Consider the following 6,314-nt stretch of genomic DNA (forward strand, 5'->3'; position numbering starts at 1 on the left):
CATGTGCAAAATTTTAGTAACATTTTTTGGAAACTTCTATTGTAAGTCTACCTGCTTGACATTTGACCAGTTTCTTATTTATTGGGCACAGAGTTTGATTATGTATTCCTAGCACCTAGACCTGACACAAAGAGACTTCTAAAGTTGTTGGTTCAATTTTTAATGTATTCTTGTGAGTTTAATAGGATGTAAACTCTTATTAAATTGACGGGTATGCAAGGTCAGAACTCAAGCATGAACTTTAGGAGTTGGATTGTCACAGTCGACCATTTGGTTGGTGTATGTGGAGATGTATGTACTTACGTGAATGTATATATGTAGCATATGCATGTATATGCAAATATGTATGGCTGATAGCCAGACATATTTAGTGTCAATGATATGTATGTGTGTGTATGTTGGATATGTGCATGCATTTAAGCACACATATCTATGCATGCACGAATGAAATGAGAAGATATGACTGTAAAATAACATAAACTAGCAACTTAACTAACCTAGACTACCAAACCAAAATAGAACAGAAAACAAAACAAAACTAAAAGCAGAAGCATTTATTGAAAACAAGGGAAATTATCCTAGTATGTACAAGGTAGGACTGAAACTCATACCTCAAAACAAGGTTTGTGGTGGATCCTATTCACAAGGATTGGTAGTACATCTCCTTCCATGGTCGCAAGCTAGTAAGCATTATGCTGTTTGCACTCAGCAATTTGAAATGGCCCAACCCACATGTGATCAAATTTATTGTGCTGGCCTGGCCTGCTCTTCAAAACATCCCATTTCAATACTAAGTCACCAACATGGAATTCTCGAGCTTGAGCTCTTTTATCAAAGCTCTTCTCTATCTACATTTGTTTTTACTCCATGGTTTCCATGGCCTTTTCCCTTGTTTCCTCCAACTCCATCAGCTGAGCACACCGCACTAAAATAGGGTCACCTTCCTTAAACAAAACTAGCTATGTAGCAAGGTCAAGTGCGGGTAATTCTGTTTCAATGGATAATCTGGCTTCTTTCCCATAAACAAGCCTATATGGGGAGTTTTTGATAACTTGCTTTGGAGTAATCCTGTCAACCCATAAGGTAGCTTTCAGCTTTGAATGCCAATCTCTCTTATTCTCTTGCAAGTTGTGCTTAATAATCCTTATAAGGTTCTTATTTGAAGACTCTGCTAATCCATTAGCTTGTGGGTAATAATTAGAGTTGGCGTTAAGATAAATCCCATGAGTAAAGGCCTAATCAGTTACTTTCATCCCAATGAAAGAAAGCACATTATCAAAAATAATGGAATCAGGTACTCAAAACCTGTTCACAATATCATCATAAAAACTTAGGACTACTGTTTCATTTGTGTCTTTTAACACTTCTGCCTCAGTCCAATGCATGAAATATTCAGTGGCTATGATAATCCACTGGTGACCTGTACTAGTTGGAGGGCTAATGGGTCCTATAAAATCAATGCCCCTTGCAAACATAGTGCATTTAGTGCATTTTCTAACATGTGCATGACAATTTTTAAACAAATCAAGCCAGTAATAGCCTACTCTTAGAATTTTATAGGCTGTAGTTTTAGGAGAAAAATGTCCTCCTGAATGTCCATCATGGAATTCATGCAATATTTGAGCAATCTGATCTCAATCTACACACATGAGAAGGACTCCATTGAAATCTTTTCGGTACAGAATGTCATTAATTAGCACAAAAGGGATTGATTGCAAGCGATAGAATCTTAACTTTTCTTTTTCTAAGGTAGCTAGACATTGACTGGTTTTCAAAAAATGCATCATATCCTTCAACCAACTTGCTAGTTGATTATCAATTCCACCAGCTCGAATCAACAAAACTATATTTGCTTGTTTTTCAAGCTCTGTAATATCCTTATCTGCAATTTGTTCACATAATACTTTCCCTCTAACCAGCTTAGTTATCTGAATATCTATAGCATACTCCATGACACGTGTGATCCAACCAGCTCTCTTTTCATTCAAGTCTTTACTTAAGAGGAACTCCTTGACACTTAGGTGCGTAACACACAAAATAACTTTGTTATGTGTCAAAGGGTGCCTAAATTTCTTAAGGCTTTTCACAATAGCAAGGATGTGTTTTTCTACAAAGATGTACCTTTACTCATACTCTTCTAGTGCTTGGCTGAAAAATGCGATTAGCTGTTCCAATCATTCTGCATTTTGTTGTACGAACATGGTTGAAATCACATCATAGCCCCCATACTTATAAAGAATGAAATCCTTACTGAAATCAACATTGATTAGGATAGGTGCTGATGCTAATGCATTTTTGATGGCTTGAAAATTATCTTTAGCCTCCTTTTTCCATGTGAAAACTGCATTCTTTTTAAGCATAGCTATTAAAGGCTTGAGAAGTGCTGCAATATTAGGCAAAAATTGTCACACAAAATTGATGCGGCCAATGAAGCTTTGAAGGATTTTCTTGTACTCTGGTAAAGGCAGCTCTAGAATTGCTACAACTCAATTAGGGTCCACCGTGATGCCTGCCTTACATACAATGTATTTGAGTAATTTTTGCTCATGCACAAAAAATATACTCTTTTTGGGGTTTAATGAGATGCTAAACTCTCTATAGCGCTCAAAATTTTTCCTTAAGTGATCAATATGATCTACTATTTTTTGTGAGTAAACTATGACATCATCCAAATAAACCAAAATGAACTTGTACATTAAATTACTGAAAGCCATCTCCATGGCTCTTTGAAATGTAGCTCCAGCATTGGACAATTTGAAAGGCATTCTTTTGTACGCCATTGTTCCCCATTTTGTTGTAAAAGCTATTTTATATTGGTCCTCATCTTTGACCAAGATTTGGTTATAACCCGAATAACCATCCAACAAAGAAAACCTTTCAACTCCTGATACACTTTGCAAAATCTATTCCATGGATGGAAGTGGGTGCCTATCTTTCAGCAAGACTCGATTCAAGTCTCTAAAATTTACACATAGCCGTAACTCCCCATTCTTCTTCCTTATTGAATTTGAATGTAGCATAATATTTCTCAGTATCAGGTGAAATCAACATAACACCCCCACCAGGACCTTTTCTACCTCTCGAACCATCAAAAAACATGCTCCATAGTTGATCTTTAGGCTTTCCTTGCTGATTTGCTAGTTTGACCAGATTGAGAATGACTTCATTTTGCTCATGGATGATATAGGTCCCTAAGTTAGCACTTGTCACATGATAAAACTAATTTTCAAAGGTTTGATTAGAGGCCCATTTATCAAGAAGAATATCTGGGATGTTATCTAGCTGGGTTCAATTTTTAGCAACTTTATGACATTCCTCATTATCAAATGCAAGCAGATTTGCATTGACAGCACTGGGTACATAAGGTTCTATGTGGTTTTTTGGAAGCAACTCAAATTTAATGGTTAATTTAGTGCCATATCTAGTCCAAAAGAGCATGTGGGACCAATCAGATGATAAATAGCCACCAATCTTAGCAGTGAAGTCCCTAGACAAGCAAATAGCAAAGTACGGGGGTAAATCTATGACATATATATCCTACTGAATGGAAAAATTAGGACAATCATGAAGGGTAACACTTGCATCTTTAATCACACCTATAGTACCTACAGAAGTCCCATCAAGTTGGATAACACCTCTTTCAATTGGCTATATTTTAGTCCTAACTGGTCAGCTATCTTTTTTGGCATGACAAAGCTTGTAGCTCCACTATCGACCATACAATTATGGACTAATTTATCCCCAATGATCAAGGAAAGGTAGAAAGGAGGTGATTTTATTACCTTATTTTATTCCTTGGCTATTTTCTTGCTATCATCCTTCTTTTCATCAGTGTTTGTTAACACCGTCTTTGTGGTTCATTCATCACCTTTTTGGAATTTGCTTCATCCAATAGAGCCTTTTGCAGGATATCTGTTTGACTGGGAATAGCTAAAGTCTCCCACATTGACATAGACACATTCATCTTCTTCATATTCTCCACTATGTTGAATGGCGCAACAAAGTGTGATTCTTGATGTATTTTAGCAACAACATGATCTGTTGGCTTGTGAATGGTTTCCTTGGTGATAGGGATGTGAGTGTCTCCCACCATGTTTGTAGCACTTGATGATGGCTCAGCTGTATCAGTTGCTTTACCCTTGTTTGCTATTTGCTTTGTTTCAAGAGCTCTTTTCTTAGATTGGGTATTTGCTAATATTGGTGAGTCATTGTTGACTGCACAAAACTCATCTCTTTGCCAGTTGAGGAAAGCGGTCTTAGGAGTCGGTGCATCATGATGCTGTTTAGGTGCATTGTTTCTGACATTTTGCTTTCCCACTACTGTATTTTACACCATTAATGTGTGATTTATAACTCCATTTGTGCATGTAGCCTGATTGTGTGGTTCATTATAGGGATAACACCACTCAAAGTCCACTGCAAGATTGTTTTTCATGGGCACTATGTCTCTAACTGGATTCACAAAATTGAGAGGAACTGGATTGTATGGACGGAAAGGCCTTTGATTAATATTTTGCCTATAGCCCATTGCATTACCTTGAAATGGAAACCTATTTCCTTGAGGTTGGCTTTGATTTTGCTACTGGTAAGGTGGATTTACAGCTAGATTTTGCTGTTGGTAAGATGGCCTAGGCTGAAATTGTTGCTTTTTTAGATTAATCAGCTTGTTACTAAAGGTTTGCATCATATTTTCAATTTTGAGCTAACTATTCTTAATCTCTTGTAGCTTTGGAGAAGGACCTGTGGTATTTGAAGGGCCTGCTATGGTATTTTCTTGGATGGGAGTAGTAGGTAATGGGTTAAATGGCAGAATTACCAATGGTATATTTGACTGAATGTTTGAAAAAATGGGCATTGGAGGCCTAGGGGCTATTTTACTAGCCTGGATAAGACTATTTTCAGCCCTAATAGCGATCTCATAAGCTTGAGGCAACGAAACACCTCCCATAGATTGAATCATTACTGAAATATCGCTATGTAAGTTTCTTAAATAATAAAGAAAAGCATGATCTGCTGAAGGTCTTACCATATTGGGTATTCTAGTCCAGGTCCTTTGAAATTGGTTATTAAAATCCATCATTTTATCTTATGGTGCATTCTTTATAGTTGTGAGCTACTCTACAAGCAATAAAAAGTTTGACTTATCCTCAAAATGTCTTGTCAAAGTGTCACTGAAAGCATCCCATGATCCTATAGAACCAACAACTAGGCTTCTGAACCACTGAAGTTCTTTTCCTTTCAAAGATGTCACCAATAGCTTAGTAGTCACATCCTCCTTTGTCACATGATGTACATTGCATAAAATTGCAACATCTCTTATGCGCTTATATGCTATAGTCTGATTTTTACCAGTAAAATCGGGCAAACTCTTCAATGCAACCAGTGGTATATCATGATGTTGTGCAAAATTCAAGGGACTCCCTTGATTAAAAGGCACAAAAGCTACTGCTCGTGCTTTCTAAGATGCTTTAGGCTATTCAAAATGGACATACCCAAAATCTCTCCCCATAGAATAATCAACATACTTCACAGTTCCATATTTTCATTATCTTATTTTCTTTTCTTCATGAGTAATTTTCTCCATGTTCTCCTTATTTTCTACATCTCCAAACTTCTTTGCATCTGTTTCCTCCCTAGGATTAATGTCTATTGTTGCCTCTATAGATTTATCATACTCTGTAGCCTATTCAAGACTCTTCTTACATTCTTCCAGAGTAGAATCATTCTGTTCCCCTAAATTTTGTTGGGATAATTTCCTCAAAGTAAACGCTATGACCATACCTTTTGGATAACAACCATTTCCCCCCCTATATTAGCATATTTTGTCAATATATTAACTAGTAGCATGTTTTACACTTGCAAATGAAATTCTCAGTGTAGCATGAAATATAACTTGAAGAAATATTTTCACTTAATTATTTCTCATGCTTTTTTGCAATAGTAAACATGTTTGCAATATGTGATTAGCAATCATCATTCATTTGATGTATTCCTGAAACATCTTATTCTGTGAGGTTTGAGCATGGTCTCATGAAATTCACAATAACTTTTATTTCTTTCTTTCTGTTTGCATTCTTTCATGATGAAATGCATTGAGAGATAGAGCATGTCTAGCTATAGAAATAGGCAGTCATTGCTTAGATCCTTTGGGATCTAACATCAATCACTTTTTTTATGTTTTTTGTAGATACTAAAGATCATGGAGCTTGGAGCTGGATTCTGTTGCACCAGGGAAAGAGTGCATAACCAATCAAAGCAACAGGAAATGACTGGTTATCTCTAGTCTTTATTTCTTTCATTCATATGTATTTGTT

This window comes from Cupressus sempervirens, chromosome 11, assembly GCF_028749045.1.
Source record: "Cupressus sempervirens isolate cs-2001-9-10 chromosome 11, ASM2874904v1, whole genome shotgun sequence".
Classification (NCBI taxonomy): Eukaryota; Viridiplantae; Streptophyta; class Pinopsida; order Cupressales; family Cupressaceae; genus Cupressus; species Cupressus sempervirens.